The 22,757-nt window shown below is 49.6% G+C and overlaps 1 protein-coding gene across 1 annotated transcript in view; it reads left to right on the top strand.

The window, feature by feature from the left end:
• Positions 1–9,993: 9,993 nt before the first annotated feature.
• CAPN5 (calpain 5) overlaps positions 9,994–22,757 on the top strand; it is a 52,737-nt gene continuing 39,973 nt past the window's right edge. Inside the window, exon 1 of the mRNA XM_059466421.1 lies at positions 9,994–10,072. The gene's annotated coding sequence lies outside the window, so the exon portion shown is untranslated. The remainder of the gene's footprint in view (positions 10,073–22,757) is intronic.

The following is a 22,757-nucleotide window of genomic DNA, read 5'->3' on the forward strand; positions in this document are numbered from 1 at the left end:
GAAAGTATTCCCCAATAGACCAATTAGATACAAGCCTTGTCCCTCCTTTGGGTTTTTTACCTTGTAAGAAGCTGAATGTGAAGGGGAATTTAATCTTCCTTTTTTCTCTAAATTTTTGATGTCAGTAAACTGGTTGTTTTGTTGGGGCTTTTTCAGTTTTTTTTCCAGGCTTCAGAGTTGAAATAGGAACTTTTGAAACACTTTTTTCTCTGTCTCTTTTTGGCTTAATGCCTTCTTTTTGGCAGACATCTAACAATGAAAAGACATTCCACTGGCTGTGTGTATCATCAGCCATTAAAACGCCATATGCAAAGATGAAGTAATCTGGATGCTTTGAGATGGATTTATATCCTTGGGCAGTAAGATTTCCCAGCCTCATACATGGTGATTGGTCTTTCTGTGCTGTATGACTGCTGCTGGGTCTGTTTATTCTCTCTTTTTCCCTTTTAAAATACAGAGATGTACGTATGAGACAATGCCATCCCCCAGGAAATCTTTGAGCAAGATCAGGGGCTCTCAAAGGATGCAACACCCAGGTCAGGCATCCCAAATCCCTCCCACACACCCCATGCAGAAGAAATTATGAACTTCCACAGCCCAGACTACTTGAGGTCCACTAAAAGCATTGTGGCAAGTCCTGGGCATTTAGGTGGCAAACATTTCCCCAGGTTAAACAAGAGGCTCCACTGAGAATTAAAGGTAAAGCTAATAATTTTGTCTTTGCTTTTCCTCACCAAATGATTCACACAATTTTTTGCTAATTAACACAACTGGAAAGTAAGTAAAATTACCTGAGTTACTGAAAAATAAGGAGGACTTCAGATTGTAGGAGGACTGCTGGCTGCTGTCTCCCATTGCTAGCCTGTATATTAATTATTTTCCTGCTGATTCAGAGGGAAGATAGCCAAGCTGTGAATCAGCCCTACCTCTTCTTGCAATAGCTATCATTTCCCTAGATCTCCTCTCCAAATCCCAGCCAGGTCAGGCAGTGCTTTATTAATGAGATCAGTAATTGCAGCACGAGACTGCACAGTTGCAGAGTCAGGAGAGAAATGGAGAAACTCTGCTTCTTCTACATTGCAAGGAAAATGCTAACTGTGAGCTGCATATAATTTTCTCCAGAAGATGGATTAATATTTACTTTTTTGCAGCATCAGAGCATTCCTGATTTCTTTGTCATTGCATCCTACAGGCTGTGCAACACTGACTCATTAAAAAAAAAAAAAAAACACTGAGAATCCAAAACACAAAAAAAGCCCAAATTCCCAGCTCCTGACCACTGTCCAGCAGCCAAGACATGCCTCCTTGTGTGAGTGAAAGTAGATATGACACAGATTTAATGAGGCAACTGCTTCTTGACAGCACCACAGCTCTCCTCAGAAACTGTATCGTTATTCATTTACTTGACTAATGCAGTTGTGTTGTGCAAAAAAATGGGAGAAAGCTATTTGGAGGGCCAAGTATATAAAGTTTGAAAAAGAACCCCATAGATAAATCAGCAGGCTTTGCTGAAGTTTAGGCAGGCCTTGGACACATCATAGTTTTGGGGGTTGTGGAGAAGCATTTCTGGGAACCCTCTGAAAACTTAGGGGGCCTTGTCACCCTGTCTGCAATGCCTGAGGCTGCAGTGGTGATACAGAGCATCTAAAATTACAATCATGGAATGGTTTGGGTCTAAGGGACCTTCAGGATCATCTACTTCCTCATCTATCTTCAGTTCCAACCCTGATGTCATGGACAGGGACACTTCCCACTAGAGTAGGTTTCTCAGAGCCCCATGCAACCTGGCCTTGAACACTTCCAGGAATGGAGCAGTTACAGCTTCTCTGGGCAAATACTCATATTCGCCTCAACACTGAAACATTCCCATTCTCTAAAACTTTGTAAAAGCAGGAAATTGAGGTATGTAAGATGTCATTGGTTTCATTGGCATCCAGATTATGGGTGTGTGAGGGGACTGTCTGCTGGTAAGCATCAGTCTCATCAGCTGTGCTGGATAATTGCTGCTTTCCCCAGTGCATTTTAAAAAAGCATATCCGGAGCTTTTAAAATTATGCTTGAGTTCATTTCTCAGACTGGCAGCAATGAAAGACTATTGGTGTCAAAGATCTCTGAAAAAAGTACACTTGGGAACATCTCCTTCTCCTACATAGTCTTTTTGGCTACAGTACAGTATTTTTCCCCTAAAACATAGAGCTTGGAGGGGAGGACATGGCAGAAGTCAATCACCAGACACTGCAAGTAGTGAGGATGATTTCTGAGCAAATGTTGAGTACCCAAGTCAAGGCTCTTGTGAACTCCCAAGCACAGCATCTCAGTTACAGTTCAGAGCTTAGATGAGGATGTTAAGAAGCGCCTTGCTCCTGGAGTTTTCACAAAGAATTACGTCACTATTATTTTTCCCCCACAGCCTACCTTTCCAGCCTGTCTGTACTGCAGCAAATAAATCTTGACTGCACTGATGGTTTTATGCTTACCTTGTGTTTGAATCTCAGCCCGGATGAAGCTGAGGTGTGGAGGTGACCTCTCCAATTAATACCCAAGCAATTTCCCCTGAGTTCTGTAATCAGAGACACCTGGGAGCAGATTTTGGAGTTGGTTTCCTCACCAAGTGCAGGAGTCAGCACAAGTGCTAGAGTTGGCTGCACGCTGATGCTAGGTCAAGGTTAGGCTGATAAACAATACATAGAAGGAAGTACCCTACAAGCCTCCAGGACATGTCATACAGATGTTCCTTGCTGAAGAGGAGAAGGTTGTGGAATGAAAATATCTGCCTTGGAAGTGGTGGGGAAATTCACAGGGGTCAAGTTCCCATGGGGTGTCAGTGATGAAAACAGGAGGGCATAGTTCCTGGTGCAGGGGAAAAGGAACAGTTGGAAAACGTGGCCACCATGAGAAAGTACCTCAGCCCCTCCAAAACATCCATTTCATTGAAGTGCAGGGGATGTGAGTGGCCAGTCCATAGATCCTGGAGTTCATTGGAGGTAGCTCAGTAAGAAATATACTGCACAAAATTAATAAATTCCTGGGAAAATTTGTCCTTTTTGATCCACTGGCTACTCATCTTACTGTCTTGCCTTGCAGAGAATCATCTGAATCACATTTGTCTTCTGGGAGCTTTGCTCTACATTAGTGGTAGCAAGGACTCGGTCAAGGTGTTCCTACGAGGTCCAACACTTCCCTGCTCCTCCTCTCCAGGTATGGCCACTCCAAAAGCCAAGGAGGGCAGTCCAAAAGTAACATCTGAGGGTCACTGCCTGGAACAACAAAGTCTTCTGCCACAGGAACCAGGCAGTGCTTTGATGTATCTACACCTTATAAATGGGCAATATTGCTAGGCAGCTGGGAAACAAGGAGAAACTCAAAACACAGCAGGGTTTTCCAAAATTTCCTTAGGAAAAGTGAATTCTGCCTTTCTGTGAGTCCTTCAGGAACAAGCCACTGCTTTTGCACAGAGAGCATGTCTGGTAGGAGAGGGAAGATTTTATCAAGCAAAACTAGGTCTCTGTTATACCAGTGTAAATCCAAAGTAATTCAAGTGATCCCAGGGATGATTTAGGCTTGTCAATCCAAGATCTTATTTGATCTTTTATCAAAACAAACTACTTATCTGCAAGATGAGTTTTGTGGAAGAGCCTTGATATGCAGCTCTGCCTTACCCAGCTCAGGAGCTGTTGGATCAGGAGTTTCCATGTCTCTCTGCTGGGAGGTGAAGGCAGAGATGGTGGCAGAAGTGGAAAAAACTTCCTTTTTTCAGGGAGGAATAGAAAGGGCAGGCAAATTGCCTGAAAAATGCTTGTCAGGATGGTTTGGAGGCAGCATTTGTTAGGGTTGCTTCTAACCTGTCATAAACAAAGAGCAGTTGAGAGGACAGCGGTGCCATTTGCTCCTTTCCTTCCTCTCCACTCTAGGGAATGTAGGATTGCTGGCAACCTGCTTGTTTTCCAAACAGTCTTGCTTTTCACTGTGGAAAATCCTGTGTAAAAATCAAGATAATTGACTGAACTTCTGTAACACTGTCTGCTCTCAGGCAGAGGTGTACTCCTGCCAAAGCAGCTGAGCCCTGGCCCTCTTCAGAAGGGTGGTCATGGCTGAATGTTGACCAAAGCCCTGGAGGGTTTGTGGCCAGGAATTGTAGAATGGTTTTTGTTGGCAGAGAACTAAATGGCCATTTAGTTCCAAGCCCCCTGCCATCCACAGAACACTTTTCATGAGACCAGGTTGCTCCAGGCCCTTACCCAGCCTGGCCTTGAACATTTCCAGGGATGGAGCAGCCACAGCTTCTCTGGGCAATCTGTGCCAGTGCCTCAACATCCTCATATAAATGAATTTCTTGCTAATATCTAATATAAACCTTCCCTGGCACTTTGAAGCCATTCCCCCATGTCCTACCACTCCATGCCCTTGTTAAAAGTCCCTCTGCAGCTCTCCTGTAGCCCCTTTAGGCACCAGAATATGCTTTAAGGTCTCCCTGGAGCCTTCTCTTCTCCAGGCTGAACAACACTAACTCTCTCAGCCTGTCTCTGTAACAGAGGTCCTACCCATCCCTGGGTGTGTTCAAGGGCAGGTTGGATGGGGCTTGGAGCAACCTGGTCTAGCAAAAGATGTTCCTGTCCACAGCAGGGGGCTGTTATTAGGTGATCTTTAAGGTCCCTTCCAACCCAAACCATTCTGTGGTTCTGTGAAGCACTCATGTAGGAGACCAGAGCAATGCAGAGTAGGAAAGGTGTTAGAGTAAGTCCAGCTTTCTTCTGATTATGCAGTGCTGAGCAAAAGGTTGCTCACATGGCCAAGAGACTGGGGACCTCAGCCCCATTTCTCATGCTTGTGTCACCTGGTGTCACCTCCAATGAGAAGAATTCAAGGAGGATTCAGGATAGAGGAGAAGACTAAATGCTTAAGCAGACAGGTGCTGCCAGAACTTGGTTTGTGATACCTGAGTTACCTTCTTTAGATACAATCCCAGATAACCTTTCCTCTGCTGATTTACCTCCCTAAATTTTCAGAAAGGCCAGTCTCAGCATCTCTCAGGGCCACAGCTCCCACCCTCCTTTCAGGGGCAGCATCAATCCTTTCCTCCAGTACATACCCCAATGCCCTGATTTCATTCCTCTAATCAAGGAGCTCCTTGCTGTTTCCCTTCCGTGTTGCTTTACTAGCAGGCAGCCCAGTAGAGAGCTGATTTGTGACTGTGCAGAAGCGAGTGCTGATAAAGACAATTAATTAATGGTATGGATTTCCCAGCAGAGTTCTCAATTAGCATGAGCTGTTTGCAGCTGGCCGCAGTGCGGATCACAGTGCATGTGCACCCCGAACCACAACCAGTGTACTCAGTGGGGAGAGGGTGGCTTATGGTTTCCACCTTTATTGTCTGCAGAAACTGGGAAAAAGGGGGTCTTTTCGTGATGAACAGTTACAATACAGATCTTTGGGTAAAGATGTCATTGCTGCCATTAAATACTTGGCTGTCGTGTTCGTGCTGCTCTCCTGGGCATGGTCATGCAGCAAGCTACAAAGTGAGGATCTTCTGGCTGCCAGGTTATTCCTACCCAGTTTATGAACTGAATTTCCCACCTAAACTGGTCATAGACTTACTTGAGTTGGAGCACTTACTTGGGCAAGTCCTCTAAGGTCATTGAGCCCAGCCATTCCTCCACTAAGTCATGTCCCTGGCAGTGCATGGTAGAGGAGAATGGAAAGGCCGGAGAGGCCTGACCCTAGGCAGTCTTAAACAAGGAGGAAAAGGGTATTACGAGGTCCCATAATAGCAAGAAGCTGCTGATGAAGTTCAAATGGGAAATGAAATACAAGTATTAGCAGAATGGATATGCAGCTTCTGAACTGTCTGCCAAGGGAGGTGGCAAAATCTCAGTCAAGGGCCTGTCTGCATGAGCAGCCAAAGATATCCCCAAGTATCTCAGGTGCCTTCTGAGACCTCTCTATGCTAAGCACCTCCCCAACCGCTGGCAAAGGTTTTTTGTGGAAGGAGCATTGCTGAGTTCAGCCCCGAGACAGGCTTTGAAAGGGGAAAGTCTCCCACCCATGCTTTGTGGGGCTTGCTGAGCATCACAACATTGCCTTTCAATAGCCTCAACTTCTCCAACATGGTCAAGGGCAGCAATTCAGCTTCCCATCCAAGAGCTGCTTCTGCCAAAAATATGAGGAGTTGCTACAGTTGGCCTTTTTGTTACAACTGCTGGTCCTTTGGTCATGGTGACCCCCATAAATAAAAGAGCTAATTAATGCCCATCTCCTCCCACTGGTGATTGACTATGACCTTGAGTGACCTTGCTTAATTTAACTTTCTCAACCAGCTATTTTTGACAGCAAATAATTTAACATCCTTGTGACCCCAGTCTTGCGTCTCTCCTGCCAACTGGCTCTGCAGTTTAAATGAACAGCAATAAATAAATACATATCTGCAGAGGGACCTAAATGACTCCCATTGCTGGAGCATCTGAAGGCCTGCCTAAATAAATCAAGTGAGTAGGAGATTATGCTGCAATCATGTGGAGAGGGAAAGGAGAGAATACATTACTGGTATTCCAGAGACTGCAACTCAGGGATGAAAAAGTTCACAGAATTCTGAACAATGAGATTTTTTCATTCAAGTGCAGACGGACAACCAGAAGCTCATTTGGTGATGTCTTCAAAGAGGAGAAGCAGATTGCACCCTGATGGGATCACTCACCAGAGTTAGAACTCTCCCCAGGCAGCTCCTGCCTTGGGGATGGGGCTGTTGGAGGTTGCTCCCTGAATCTCCATGGCATAAAAGCGAGGATACAGGCACCAACTGCCCATCTGCAATTATCTCACTTTTCTCACCCAGACATGCCCTCGGGAGGGGAAAGCTGGCCTTGCAGGAGCAGGGATGGCAGGATTGAGCAGCTCTTCAACTCCCACTGCTTTGGGCAGGCAGACACTCACTTCGAACCATCCCGGGATTAAATCTCACCTTGGGGGCCCCCAGAATGAGAAGGAACAACAAATATTCCTGGGAGGAAGGAAAACCTCACTAAGTTATCTGCTTTGAAAGCCCAGAGTGAATCATGATATTCTATTTGTTGGAGGAATCACCAGCTTCAGATTTCCTCATCCATTTTGCCTTTTACCTTATTCCTACTTATTTTTGGGGTCTGGTTTTAAAGCATTGTTATTTCTTCCTTTCCCCTGCACAGCCTCCATGTCAGCCCTGTCACTGTGGCTTCATTTGCATGGCACTGAGGACACGTGAAGTGTCGTTATAAATCCTATTTACATAATTTTCCTTCCCCCACTGAGGCTGAAATCGAAAATGCAACTAAGTTAATCAGGAAGATCTGGGCCTGCCACGAGTGCAGGCTGGGGCTCCACTTCCCTGTGGGGCAAGAGGATTGTCTGGGGACTCACTTGCTGCTTAAATGCGGTGGAAGAGCTTCTCCCTAATGTTTTCCAGCTTTTCCCTAGTGCTTTCCAGCCTGCTAACAAAATAAAAGCCAGGCTCCTGCTTTTGATTTGTCTCAAGGGTGAGTCCTTTTTCTCTTTTCATTTTTCCTCTTTTTAATCCTTTCATCCAGCTCTGCACAGCATCACTTATCACCCCTGTGGGTGACAAACTCCACCCTGTGCCCCTCTGTCCCCATGTTCCCAGCAGTGAGATCCTCCCCTTCAGCAGCTTTGGGGTCAAACTGGTGAAACAGCTCAGTAGGAAATTACTTTCTGTTAAAGCAAGCCCACGCTGACTAACTGGACAAGAGGTACCTGTACTGCTGAGAGGAAGGATGGATGACCACATTAATTAACTTACACTGATGGAGTGTCTCTCAATTAAAACACATCACAAATCGAAAGAGGCTCTATGCTCTCCTTGCCCTCCCAGGGGGCAGCAGCAGCACCTTCCATCCCTGCCCAGTCTGCCTGGCAGCTGGTTTTAAGACTATAAAGGGGATTCTGGGGTTGGAGACCTGTTTAGGGTCTGCTCTTCCCCCTTAAAAATCTTCATAGACTGAAGGTTTGTCTTTTATTTTTTTCTTTGCCTTTTGCTGCTGGAGTTTCCCACCATGGAGGGATGATGGTTCAGCACTGACAGGCTTGAGACCTAAATACAGGTTAGGGCCATTTTCTTGGGTGATTTTAATGAGGGAACAGAACAGAGGTGTATGAAACACCTGGTTTTGAGCAGCTCTGAGATCTGTGGGGGAGAGGGGAAAACAAGCAAAGAGAAGGAAAAAAATGTTAGAAAACAGCTTTTGCTGCCAAACAGAGCCTTAATGCAACTACAGATTTTTGGCTTTCCTATTCATTTAACTAATAAATGAATTGAAATAATTGTAGCACAAATATTGTATGAATTGAATAAGTAATGAAATTACAAAACTAACAGGAAAATGCCGTAATACAAGAAGTTCAGGAGGGTTTCAGATAATGAGAAACTGGAGGAAATGGCTGGTCCTAGCGGAGGTGAACCACTCATGTGATTCGTGGTGACCACATACAGCTGCAGGTGACACCTCGATGGGAACAGAAGCCTGTGCCAGGCCAGTGCTGCTCTGGGCACGGCCTCCTTTCTAATTTTATCACCAAAATTTCGCTGCATTACTGCTTTTGTGGCAAGCAGATGTCCTTAAGCATTTACACTGTCACTGGCAGGCAGCAGCTAATCCTGGTTTTCTAGCCCTTTTTTTTTTTGTTGTTTAGAAGAGTCTGACCACCCACGATTTTAAATGTGAGAAGTTTATTCTTGTCACTTCCAAATGTTTTCTTTAGTTGTTCTTTCCTTGCCATCTATTTTTGGCTTAAATTATGATCAACCATGAACACTACCAATCAGGCTTGTGTGTCAAGTCAGCACATCAGATCAGAGCTGCCCCTGACAGTGGGTCTGTAAAAACCTCACTGGCTCCTTCCCACCGAGAAGGATGCACTTTTGTGCGGCTCTTGTTTGGTTTTCCCCTCTTGAATGTCTTTTTGTGAGCTGGGAAATCTTTCCAGCAGCCTGGACACCTGGCCCAACACCAGCCCCACGATGCCTGTTGCACATGGACCTCCATGGATGTGCAGGTGGGCCAAGTGCATGCCCAGCCTTTGAATCCCCTCCTCCCAGTGCCTCAGCTCTCCTCTTACAAAAGAGAAAAGCGGATTAACTTTGGTCTTGGGCTGGAAAACACATCTCCTCAACCTCTGTGACCATGTCCCATGCTATTCCTTACAGGGGATGTGCCCTTTGCACCCAAATCCTACAATCTCTGATGACTCTCCCCTGCACCCTCCATGGGTTATGTCCCAAAGCCTCCCAGTCCCAGCTGGTGTCTCGGTGGCCCAGCTGGTGGTGGTGCATGGTGCTCCAGCTTGTCCAGCTCCCAGTGACAGGGCAAGGTCCCAGGCAGTGCCTTGTCCTACTATCCGGTGCCAGGGCAATGCTGGGCCAAGTGCCAATGCCTGGAAGGTCCCAGTGGCAGTGCCAGTGTCCGGGTATGCAGGTGCTGGTCCCAGTTCCAGCTCCCAGGTGGTGCTGCTGGTGTCAGGGTAGCCCCAGTTCCCCATTCCTGTTCCCTACCCAAACCGGTGCCAGCCCCTGTTCCCAGTGATGGACACATTTTCTGGACGATGCCAGGTCCTGGTGCCCGGGCAATGTTGGACCCGGATCCCGGTTCACCAGACTGGTCCCCAAGCTGGCACCGTTCCCATTTCCCCCTACCGGGTGGTGCCAGTCCCCACTCCCAGTAGCGACCACAGCTCCCAGCAGTGAGGAGTGCCGGTTTCCGGTGCCGGTTCCCACTCCTAGTGAGAGTTCCCGGTGCCGGTTCGCTGTCCGGTTCCCGATCCGGTTCCCGGTTCCCATTCCCGATCCCAGCGCCGGTTCCCATTCGCGGTGCCGGTTCCCATCCCCGGTGCCGTTCGCAGTGCCGGTGCCGGTTCCGCGGCGTGCCCCGGTGCCGGTTCCGTGGCGCCCGGAGCGCGGGGCGCAGGCGCGGTCCCGGTCCCGGCCCGCCCGTCGGGGCGGTGCTTGCGGGAGGAGAAGCGCTGCGGGCAGCGGCGCGCCCGGAGCGGCGGCACCGGCACGGGCACCGGGCACCGCTCCAGCCCCGGGCAGGTAAGGCGCCCCCCGGCCCCGGGAGGGGGGGCTCGTCCCTGCAGCCCCGCCGCTGCTCCCGCCGCGGGGGGACGGCTCCGCGCCCCGCCCGGGGTCCCGCCGCGTCCTCGGGGGATGCTCGGGGGCACCTGTGGCTTTGGGAGCCGCGCAGCAGCTGCACTCCGGGGTGGGGGCGTGTGTGTTGGTGTGCGAGCGTGTGTGTGTCTAATGCTTAAAGGGATTTGGGGAAAAAAGCCCGAAGCGGGCACCCTGCGCGGAGCACGCTGCTGCCTTTGCCTTCAGCAAGCGCTGGTGTGAGCGCCGGTGTTTGGGGGTGCTGAAGTCGGGGTACTCGGCGTGGTGCATGGGAAAGTTGCGTCCCGGATGGTTAAAACCCCACAAGTGCCCCCCAGTTCAGCTTGTGGAGCTGGGCTGGACAGAAACTTTGAGCACCGAGGCCTGGGTGCTGGCTGGAGAGCAGCAGGATTTCTGCACTGAGAAAAAATCCTGAGGTTTCAGTATTGTTCTTTGTTCAATTTTTTTGGGACAAACGCAGGGCTTTTGGAAAGTCTCCTGGAAAGTTAAGGCGAGAGAGAGCTCCTGCTCTCAAGAAAGGCTAACTCGCTGCTGGGGTGCAGGATACTGATGGCTTTGGCGTTTCCAAGCTGAGATAGGAATCTGGATTTCCCAAATACCAGTCTTTCCTCCCTTCCCTGAAACATGCTATTTTGAGCTTGAGACACCAGCTTGGTGCTTTCTGGCAGAGGGTGTCCCACTGGATGTGGCTCTGGTCTTCTGTCCCTCACCTCCCACTCAGGTGGCTGCAGGTGAGTGTGGGCTGCACGCCTGGCTCTGCAGATCCAGCCTGTGTCGTGCTTGGATAGATAACCAGTTATTTATCGCCAGTTACCATTTCTGCCTGGATGCTGTGCTAGCTCTGAGCTTGGTGGGGAGTGCAGCCACAGCAAATGGAGCTGGAAGCAGAGCAGGGAGCTCAGTGTGCGGTGGAGAATGCTCTTAAATCCTCAGCTGCTTGTCTTCTGCATCCAGCAAGGACCTTGCTGCAGGCTTTCCCCAGGGCACCTTTTATCTCCATCCCATCTTATATCTTCATGGATCCTCCTGCCCAGGTCAGCCTGGGTTCCAAGCGTGCTGAACCGCTGTTAAACTGGAGGGAAGGCAACACGGGGTCCCTGCAGCTGCATCTTTCACCCGTTGCTCTGCACATGGAGAGTGGGTAGCCCAAGGTGCAGGGAGCCTGGCTGGCCCTGCTGCTCAGGGTAGCAATGAGTTGAGGAGGAACAAATTTTGGGACACAGGTGAGAGCAGGAGTCACCTGTTGGCAGCATCCTTGGGGCAGCAAGGACTAGGGCAGGGGAAAAGCAGCAGAGTCAGGCATGGATGGAGGTGCAGAGCCTGATGCAAGTGCTCACCACTCACTCCTGCTCAGTGCAATATATTGCTACAGGCATATCTGTCCTGGTGGGTTCTATTTCCACCTGCTCTTCCCAGGAACATCAGCTGCCTCCTGCTTATTTAAGCAGCTCTTTCATGTGAATCTCCTGGAGCTCAGCTCCAGCCCATGACCCAGGCAGTGGGGTTGTAAAACCCAAGGGGGAGCGAGAGATGCTCTTTCAGAAACCCTTTTTGTACCCTTAGGAGTGGGATGTGAGGTCTGAACCCCTCCTGCATGGGTGCCTGTGTACAGGTGCTGCTGTGTGCGTGGGGGCTGGCTCGCTTGGTGGCTGGTGCTTGCCAGCAGCCATGTGCCAGAACTGGTTGGGAAAAACTTTCTTGTTGGCACCAGAATTAAGGATCAAGTCATGAGTGAAAGGAAAAGCAGGTTTTGAGGAAGCCAGCAGGGCTTGCTCTAGCAGGCCCTGCTCAGAGTAGAAATCAAGTCCCTTTGTCATGTTGTAAGGACACCATGATGACACGCAGAAGGAATAATGCCATCTGCAAAGCAGTGACACATGAAATAGGGGCAAAGTGATGTGACCAAGGCAGTCAGGTTTGTGGCAGACTCAAGTCCAGCCTGCTCCCTGTCATCAGCACCCCAGTCCCTGTATGAAATGACTGAGGTGTGGCTTTGACATGGCCACAAGCCCGAGAAAATCCCTGCCCCGCTGCTGTGTCCACCACGGCATTTTCTGTTCAAGGGAGCTTTCAGCTGGTGATTGACAACTGCCATGGGTATTCTCAAGCCTCTGAGGTGGAGGGAGATGGAAACCCAGAACTATTACTGAAGGGGACTGGCCTGTAGCTGTGCTCTCATTTTTGGGGAAAGGAGATGCTCCAGGTCTCCTTTACCTGGATGTGCTGGCAGTTTACACGGTGCATGTGGGAGTATGTCAGGGGAGAAGATTTCTGCCAGGGGGGGCTGGGGGAGGTGACAAAGGGCACTGCTGGACAGATTAAGCCCACGCAGCAGAGCTTAAATCTGCTTAAAGCCTTTAAGGGAGGATCTGAGCTCATTCTCATTTTTCATGCTGAGATCTGCCTGCAAAACCAAGCTGAGAGGTGGATGGGGTGCTCGGCCAGAGGGCAACAGCTGAGCTCAGGCTATGGGGCTGGCCCCTAAGTTGTACACCAGCCTGTACACTGGGGCATGCTGTGTCTGGTCTTTGTGCTGTGTTTAGAGATTGAATCGTATTGGGATAGCTGAGACTGGGGGTTCAGGGCTGCTTTGGTCCTGGGTGCCCCTGGGGGTGTTGCAAAAAGGTGAAGGGAAACAGGCAAAGGGTGTTTGTGGGACATGGGCACGGAAGAGTTAACGTGGAAGGACCAGGCTCTTCGATCTGGTGCTTGAGAGGGATTAACTCAGCCTGGAGCAGGTGCAGGGAAAAGGGCTCTGAAGCAGCTCAGAGGGATGGAGAGCTATTATACGAGGCTATAAAAGCCAAGCCCAGCGAAACAAAGGCAGAGAGAGGATGTGCTTGCTGACTCCGAATATATCCAAGGGGTGAGCTCCAGGCAGGCAGAAGAGCAATTTAAACTGAGGGCAGTGTTGGTTCTGGGGTGTGAATTCATTCAGTTTAGCTTAGGAGGCTTGTCTAGAGGCTCTGCAACTGTGTCACACCAGAGGAGAGTAGGAGGGTGTGAATTAGAGCACGTCACCTCTCTTGCAAGGTGCTTGGCTGTCATACAAGGAGGTCTTAGCATTTGTCAGTGTGGGAGGGCAGGACTCTGTGGTCCAGACACCCTGTCCCCGTGTCTCCTTTGGGAAGGGCTGTGTTAGCCAAGCAGGTCTCACCATCTTCCTGATGTGGGACCAGAACAGCCATGAAGCAGATGATGCCCAGCTGAGATATTTTTTGTCTTTGATTATGCCTCAATAAAATGAATCCATCTCTCCCTTTCCTGGTTGCTGCACGGATTAATAACAAAGCATCCATGCTTTAAAAAAGGCTTTGGCTCTGATCCCAAGAGGAATTTAGGCAGTATTTGTGCTGGGGGATGATGATATGAAGAACGAGTGCATCCTCTAAATCTGCTCACGCTTGTGCATTAATTACTGGATATTTTTGGCTGTCCAGAGATGCCAAGATTCTTCTCCTAATGCTCTCTCCAAGCAGCGCAGCATCAGGTTAATACAGAGAGAAGGAAAAGGATGCAGCTGTGCCTTGAAGGCTGGGATCAGGCTCTCTCTCTTCCTCCTCGCCAATCTCCAGAGTTGTCAAGTCCTTTCTCTGCAGATGTCCAGAGGTGAAACCCCTTCCTTGGAGACGCCTCCTCAGCCCACCCAGAGGTGTTTGTTGCCCTCTGCTCATGCCGTGGTGGGGCAGCGCACGCTTGGGCACCGTTTACTTACTTATGTCTTCATGCCTTCACCTTCAGCTGCTCCTCTGAGGGGCTGTGGGGCACAAAGCCTCGGCAGTGGGCTTGTGCTGGCCTGCTGGGGCCAGACGGGGCTCCTGCCTCTCCCAGCCCCGAGGGCACTGTCACAGGTGGGGAACGAGGCCCAGACGGGGCTCCTGCCTCTCCCAGCCCCGAGGACACTGTCACGAGTGGGGAACAGGGGCGGTGATCACTCGGCTCTGCTCACTTCCAGCTGATTACCCAGGGAGAAAGGGCCGGGCTCTGGGCACTGCAGAAAAGGGACACAGACCCAGTGGCTTCATGGAAGCTATGTTTGTCTGGCTGCGTTAACCCTTTACCTGCTCTGAGCTCTCCCTTTCAGACCATGGAGAATTTTCATTCACCTGCACTGTAGGAGGCACCCCTTTGACATGGGGATGACTTCTTGAGGTCGTGGAGGGAAACAGGAATGGTTGCCATTGAGTTTTTCACCCTCTCTGGGAAAAAATACTTTCTGCTCCACTCTGTGGCCAAGGAGACTTCACAGTTTTTGTTTTTCTGCATGATGCATTAGTTTTTCAGCCAAAATTGCAGATCCTCATGCTTTGGGGATCTTCCTGGACTGGAGATGTGACAGATGATACCCCTGCAAAGCCGTGCTGGGAGCCCGCGGGGTTTGCAGCATCTAGGTCAGAGCCTGGCTCCTTTGGGCCTGGTCCAGCCCTTCAGAGGGGCTGGACTGAGCTCCTAAGCCCCTGCCTGCAGCTTTTGTGTCCCAGTTCAATAACACTTTGATGCATTTTGCCTTAAAATACTCTTCTGGCAGAGAAAAGCTCTCCGCGCCCCTTGGTTTGCCCTTGTGCAGAAATGACCAGTTTTAGTCATTCCACCATCCATCTGAGCATCAGCTCTGTTCCCTCCTGTCCTGTGACTTCCATCCATTGGGAACCAAGGTTAAAGGGAGAGGGGACTATAGAGCATCCCAACCACCTAAAGTCTGCCCCATGCTGGGAGGCTGGAAGCCTTAATGTGAAGCTCTGAAATGATTTGTGGGAGAGGGCTCCTTCTCCATACCATGCAGAGACTTTCCCAGCTTATCACAGCCCCTAGCAGTAGACAGATATGTTGGAAAGACACCAGGAGAGGCCATGAAGACAGTCAGAGGGCTGGAGCACCTCTACTATGAAAACAGGCTGAGGGAGTTGGAATTATTCAGCCTGGAGAAGAGAAGGGTTCAAGGAAACTTTAGAGCACGTTCCAGAACATAAAGGGGCTGCAAGACAGCAGAGACTTTTTACAAGGGCATGGGGAGATAGGACAAGGGGGGATGGCTTCAAACTGGGAGAGAGCAGGTTCAGATTAGATGGTAGGAAGAAATTCTTTCCTGTGAGGATGTTGAGGCACTGGCACAGGCCACCCAGTAAAGCTGTGCATACCCCATCCTCAGCAGTGTTCAAGGCCAGGTTTGATGAGGCTTTGAGCAACCTGCTCTAGATGCCTCATGGCAGAGGGGTTGGAACTAGATCATCTGTAAGGACTTTTCCAACCCAAACCATTCTGTGGTTTCATGATTCTATAAAATTTTCTCCTTGCCTGGCTGCAGCTCATCCTTACGTGAGGGAGACTGCAGCCCTGGTTGATTCCTTCAAGGGTTATCCTGTGACCTAGACATAGCTATCAAACAGGGCTGTGGCAGACCAGGAAAGGTACCCAGAATATTGCTTCCAATGTAGCCACAGCACGACAGGCAGCAGCAGGTCTCTCTGAGCTCCTGGTGAAAAGGGCAAAACTCCAGCTCTGCTCCTGCATTATCTTCCCTTAAGCCATGTTGCCCCATGTTTTTGTGCTTGTTGCTGGAGTTCTTTTGGTTACATCTCCAAACAATCCATACAGTGATTTCTCTGGGTGACAAAAGGCATCCCTCCCTTGCAGCAAGCACCCTCTGACCCAGTTTTCATCACATTTCCACTGGTTTGAGCTCCCCTGACTCCATAGTGCAGGATGCAGGTGGCTTTGGTTGACTCCATCCCTTCACAGCCCCTCCTGGGCTGTTCCACCATTTCCTCCTGTCCTGTATAGAGATGAAGGATGCATGTCTGTTTGTCTCTCTGGGTTTGGGCTTCATTTGTTTTATATTTTCTGAGGCACACCCTGATAATCAGAAGCATCCTATGAAATGTTTGCAGGCTTGTTGCTCCCAAATCCTTGAAGAGCTGGTCCTACCAGTTGTTTGAGCATGTGTAAATACTGTGAGGATTGCTTAGGGGTGATTAAGGGAGGTGATTTCTCTGCTGAGCAAGGGGAAGCCTTGATTTGATAAAAGCTGCAGCTGCCAGCTAGCCAGGCTAGCACTGCTGCATGAGTGCCGGATGGGGATGGTGTGCGCTGGCTGCCTGCCCAGCCAGTGTTGCCTTTGGATCCGGGCAGGTCTTCGTGCAGGAGCAGGGGAGTGGTGATTTATTGCATCTGACACGGGCTGTGCCAGGGTCCTGTTCCGTGCAGGGGAGTGAAACCCCTCCCTGTGTCACAGGGTGCATCTCATCCATGCTCCCAGACTGCTGCTCCAGCCGGGAGCTGCTGCAACATCAGTGTCTGAAGAGATGCAGAGCTTGGGGCAGGGCAGTGTCTGGAGAGGAGGAAGGGGCTTAGTCCTGATCCCAGAGCGCTGTGCTCAGCCCACACTGTCTGCTTGCTGCTCAGAAGGGTTAGGAACATGCTCTGAGCCTCCTCCTGAGGGCAAGCCAGGCTGTGCAGGGAATCCAGACAGACCCCAGAGCAGTGGTGGGCATTTTTGTTTGGGTGGGAGCAGGGTGATGGATCTGGCTGCCAGCCATGGCAGCAGGAGCAAGCACCAGCCTTGCTGGGCTGCCACAAGGCAATAGGTCTTCATAAGAGGAGGAATCCTCACTGAAAAGTGAGAGGTGTACCTGTCCATGGCAGAAGGTGTTGGACTTGATGACCTTTAAGATCCCTTCCCACCCAAACCATTCCATTACTCTGTGTCTGGAACACAGAGTGGATGCAGTGCCCAGCATTGTGGCCTGTATCCATCTCCCTGAAGGAAGGGGAAAGTTTATGCCCAGTCCCTGCCAGAAGAAACCAGCAGCCTTTCTGCTCCAAGGGTTGTATGGCAAACTCTTACCTCTGTGTTTAGAGAAGGGCAGCACTGCTGAAATGAAGGAATAATGGGGGGGCGGGAAAGCTGGCTGGAGGTTGGGGGAGTTGCAGAATCCAAGGCAGAAACAGTTTGAAGAGCTCAAATTAAGACAGTGGGAACTTGCATTCAGACCTTTCAGCTTGTAAGAGCTGAGTGGATCCAATAACAAGTATTTCTAATAAATCTCACAGATTTGAGGTGGTCCCGTCTGCCTAAGAGAGACCTGTTCAAAAGCAGCAGCACTCTCAGTTGCTGCAAGCCTTCAAATATTACTTTTGTGCTCATGATGATTTAGAATAGTCACAGTAAGAAAAATTCAGTTAAGAGAGAGGGAAAAGGAGGTAAAATTAAATTTTAACCCAGCAGATTTTGCTGGTCAATCCTGAAAGTTTTACAGACAAGGAGAGTGTTCTTATGAGTCGGTACCCATGTGTGGTCTGATATTTGCTATTGTGACTTTGGAATTTATAGGATGTGGGTTTTGGGAAGTGACTGGCAAGTGGGTTGAGGGCCTGTCAAAGAGAAAACTGAGGAGGGAGGACCCAAGTCTGAAGTGGACTTTGTGCCTTCTTGGACCTGTTCACAGAGTGCCTTGGTGCTTTGATTCAGGTTTGGGTCAGGCAAAGAGAAAATTCTGAAGTGGTTTATTAGCAAAAGGTGGGAGTCTTGGCAGAGGTTTGAGACCTGACTTGAGGCCAGCAGCTGTAGGACTGGGGTGAAACCTGTGGTGTGGAGCCTATTGTCAGAAGCATTTGGGTTGCCTCCATCATCTGGAATTGCAGGAGATGTTCCTATGCTCCTTGAAGTGGAGCGGGTCAAGGGATACATTTCTGGGAATGGCCAGGAACTCTCGAGAGGAGACCTGAAGGACTTGGTTGTACCTCTGGGCCTCTGTGGGGATGGAGTTTTGGGCTCTGCCAGCAGCAAGGGGTGAAGGTGATGGAGAGAGAAGAAACCCATTGCCTTGGGAATGGTGTTGTTATGGAGTTACAGAATGGTTTGGGTTGGAAGGGTCCTGAAGACCATCTCATTGCAGTACTCTGCCATGAGCAGGCACACATCCCACATGCCCCATCCAGCCTCTCCTTGAAGGCTCCAGAGGGAGAAGGGGCACGCTGTGAAGTGGTCAGGGCTGAAGCTGCAGGAAGGATGCTCTGGGTCAGCCAGAAGGACAAACATCCCAGCTAGCCTGGCAGGGATGATCTTGAGGATCCAGCTGCCTCTCCTCACTCTCCCAGAGTAGCTGCAGCCCCGTTATCTCTTCTGCTCCTCCCCAATTCGTGTTTGAAGTTCAATTGCTTTAATCATCCCAGAGGCTGCGGAAGCGATTGAAGGCAGAGCATTTGCATGGAGACGTGCTGCATTTTATCTGCACTGATGATGACTTCTCTGAATGGATTTTCCAGTTCCTCAACCTCTTAAATAAAAACCTCTGTCACCCATAATGCCCAAGAAAAAGGCACACATGGCTACATCAAGTAATGCCCTGTTATTCTTCTGTCCTAGTCCTTCTCTCTTTCCACCTCATAAAGGCACAGGCCTGCCTTTAGACCATAATTTTTTTTGCTCAACTGGCAGGAAAACCAGTGTGAGTGTATTGATGTGGTGCAAGGCTCCCACTGGAGTCAGTGTGACTGGATTTAAAAGGAGCAGGTCTAGCTGTTCAATTAGAAATGCTGAATAAATAATAAAAACACGTTCTCAGTCCAAACCTGCAAAGATAGCATCCTCTCCCCTCCTCTTCTGGTGATCAAAATGGATGCTGAGAAGGGCACAGCATCTCTGTGTCCTCATGGGGTGTGTGGTTTGTGTTCAACATGATCCTCATGTGAGGTGACAGCCCTCCTGGGCTAGGCAGGAGCCATGTGTCTGGATGACCATGAGTGCAGGAGGCTCGATTCCGTGTGTGTGAGTCTGCTCTTCCTAGGCTGTATTTTTCCAGTGCCTGAAAACCTGCTCTGTGTGAGCAGTGTCATGTGCTGGAGAAGGTTCCTTCCTTCTCCTGCACAAAGGTGTTATTTTGGAAGCTGCACTGGCTGCTGAGTGAGCTTGGGAGTGCTTTGGTGTTGCTGGCCCTGTGCTGCTCCTTACAATTATTAACCAGGGTCAGGGTGTGCTGAGGCACGAGGGGTTAGTGAAGTCATGGCTATCTCCAGGGACTTGGCATTGGCAGAGCCTATTAATTCACCTTTTGTTACTCGTCCTGCAGCTCCTGGTGATCTCCTGGGGTTTTTAACCCTTCTGTGACCTGGGAAACAAGCCTAACATCACACAAGCAGTAATGCTGGGTGAGGGACCAAGCAGCATGTGGAAGGAAACCCACAACTTAGCTTCTTCATTCTCCCCAAACCACAAATGGATTGGGCTGAGCTGGGCCCTGAGTGGTGAATATATTCAGCCCATCTCTGCTTTCCCTCAGGCTGCCTGGTGCCATGTTACTGCCTTGCTCTTTCCACTGCTTTTGGGTCTGTCTCTCTGCCACCACCTTTTGCTGTTGTTTCATTCTTCTCCCTGCTATTCCTGCATCCCTCCAGCCTCCTGCATTTTCTGGTCCAGTGGGAGAGGCTGCCACCAGCTTTGCTTTGATCTTGTTACTCCTTCCTGTGTCAGGACGCTTTCAGACATGTGTCCTGGTCCCATCTGATCCTAGAGCCTGTGCTGAGGGAAGGGCTGGTCTGGCTAGTGCCACAAGCCCCATTTATGTGCAGAGCTCTGGCCAGGCAGAGCTGGAGCCAGCGCAGGATTATGAGAGCGCTCCCAGTGTGGGGCTGCCTCTTCTCCTGCAGCTCCAACATCTGACTGTGTTTGCAAGCATGACTCACAGCTGCAAGGAATGAGGAACTCCCCAGTCAAAGGCCTCTGTCCCAGTGTGAGTCATCCGAGCAGAAAGGGAGCTCCTGGTCAGCACACCCGGCTGGCTCCTAAAGGAGATCGGTATTATTCAAGGATGCCCAGACCCCCCTGTTAACCCTGGCCCTCCCAGGAACAAAATGTCCCAATCCTGTACAAACATCCAAACCTGCTGACTAGCTATGACTGTCCCTGTGCTATCATTTTGCTGTTAAGCAACAAAGGAGTGATGTTATGGTGGAAAAAAATCCAGAGGAAATAAAGCGAGTGTGATAAAGATCCCTGTGTCTTGCCGGAAACAGCCTCCAAATGTGACATCTTATCTGCAGCTGATTTTGTGCAGATGCTGACAGCCAGGCACGTTTTGGTGATATGGAGTCACTTGCAGCAGCTTTCTGCCAGGATGTGTGACCCTGCCCTTTTCCTGGCCCGGGTGCAAATGCGCTTTTTAATGGAAGATTGCTCTTGGTTCATACAACTGGAGAATGGATTGGGTTGGAAGTGCCTTAAAGACCTTCCAGTTCCAACCCCCTGCTATGGGCAGGGACACCCTCCACTAGATCAGGATGCTCAGAGCCCATCCAGCCTGGCCTTGAACACTTCCAGGAATTGGGTGGCCACAGCTTCTCTGGGCAACCTGTGCAAGTGCCTCACCGCCTTCACAGGGAAGAATCTCTTCCTGATATCAAATCTAAACATACTCCCTTTCAGTTTAAAGCTATTCCAGATTGTCCTATCACTACATGCCCTTGTCAAAAGGACTTTTTTTTTGAGTTTATTTTCAGTAATAGCCAGCTGTTAGACAGCAACTTCCTTTGCAGGTCTTGGAGTGCTTTGCAGAAGGGACCAGGATCTCTGCAGAGTGATGCTTTTTCCTGCTTCATGGAGGAGGAGGATCCATCAGGGAGCATTTGCTCTACTTATATGCTTGCAAAAAGCCAGAGGGTTTACTCACTTAGAACAAACAACCCTTAGCCCCACCAGGATGTTTTTTGGGGGCTAAATCTACCACTCTGAGTTTCTGAGGGGGAGCAGCTAGTCCCTGTGGTTGCTCATGCAAAATTAACCCTCAGGCTGAAAGGTGCCGTGTTAAGGTGTCCTGATTTGGATGCCATCTGTGCTGTAGCAAATCACTGATTAAAATCAGAGCTTGATATAAACATAATTAAGAGTGAAAATTATTATTTCCCCTTTAGCTCTTAAATGAGAACAGAGATATGAACTGATGAAGAAAAGAAATAAAGGCCAGAAGGGGATATTCAGTGCTCTGTTCTTCAACAGTTTTGTTTCAGCAAGTAACCACTGTGAGTGTTCAGTAATTTGCATTTTGGCTAAAGCAGCTGCTCTGTAAAGATGTCCAACTGTGCTCAAAAACATCTGGAGACGAGCTACCTGTAACTTCCCATGGGAATTAGCTTCCCTGGTTAACCACAGTCAATTTGAGAAGAAATGATGTCTTGTTTTCTGATTTCCATCAGTGTGGTTTCACCTTCCCCTCCCCGTGGGCATTGCTAATGCAGGATGCTGCACTGTGCTGCTGGCTCTGCGCCACGCCATTTGGGGTCCAAAGCAAACCTAGGTGCATGCACAGCTGGGAGTGGGAAAGGGCTTTGGGAATGGCACGGGCACTGGCACAGGTTGCCAAGAGGAGCTGTGTGGGGAGGGTTGGAAGTAGAGGATCTTGAATCTCCCTTCCAACCCAAACCATTCTGTCATTCTAAGATGACTTGAGGCTTTTTTGTTCATGGTTGGCATAGAGTTGTTGGCCAAGAGGTGTGGAGTGCTTATCTTATGTTCAGTGTAAACAGTGAATGGCAATTCAACTGCTTCTTCTTCTTGTTCTCTGAGCCGTGGAGAAACAGTGTGTAAAGCTCCCCTTGCATCAGCAGGGTTTCCTCTGCTGAGCTGGACTTCTGTGTTGGTAGGTGAGAGGATAACCCTGATGTTGCCACATGTCTGTCAACAGAAACACCCAAGGAGGCTGTAAAAAATTATTTAAATAACATATTTATAAAAAGCCTGCCTGCTGCTCTGAACACCCCACTACTGAGCTCCATAACATTTCACCTGGTTGAGGGTTGTGCAACCACATGCCTGGTTCCTGCTTTGTCTTCTCCTTGGCTGATCCTCTGCTTTGCAATGTGATATCAAAGCCCTCTCCTTTTTCGTGGGAACAGAGCTGACGAGCAGCAGATCCTGTCCTTTGGAACAAAGTGTTTTGTCTGACCTGGAGGCAGGCACCTGTAGATCTGCAAGCAAGGAGGCTTTGCTCCTGGCCAGACTGCAGCCTTGCATAGCACAAGCTTGGTGAGCCCATGCCAGCCACCCAAGGAGCCTCTGAGCTGGAAGGCAAGGAGAGGAAGATGTTTGGAGGGGAGGAGGGAAGAGCCTTTCAGCAGGCATTTGGTCCTGGCCAGTGCAAACACTTTCAATCCTTCTCCCTGTTGCAGTTCTTAGAGCCACGGCTGTTAGCAGCTGGCAGGAGCTGGAGCACCTGGGTGATGCTGGAGGTGAAAAGGGGAGTCCACAACACTCCTGAGTCTGGCTCAGTCTTCCAACAAAGTGTTTTTTTTGTTTAACTCCTTCATGGCAGGACTGAGGACAGGGGATCGGACCACTGTTAATAAAAATTCGTGCTGAGTGGTGAGTGCAGATTCCCCTCCCTGCTCACAGGCAAACACATGCATATGCAAGTGTAGAGTTGTTAATTCAAATCAGGCATGAAAACACCCACTTCTTGTCACTCCTGGAGCAGCTGAGCTTGGTCCAAGAAGGCAAAGAGTAATTAGACAGCCTTTGGGCATTTTAACGTGGCAGAGGTGAAGTTCAGCCTGGTAAGCATGAAATGGTGCAAATTAGAGAGAGTAATGAATTTTAACGCTGCCCTAAGAACATTCCCTC

This window comes from Ammospiza nelsoni, chromosome 2, assembly GCF_027579445.1.
Source record: "Ammospiza nelsoni isolate bAmmNel1 chromosome 2, bAmmNel1.pri, whole genome shotgun sequence".
Classification (NCBI taxonomy): domain Eukaryota; kingdom Metazoa; phylum Chordata; class Aves; order Passeriformes; family Passerellidae; genus Ammospiza; species Ammospiza nelsoni.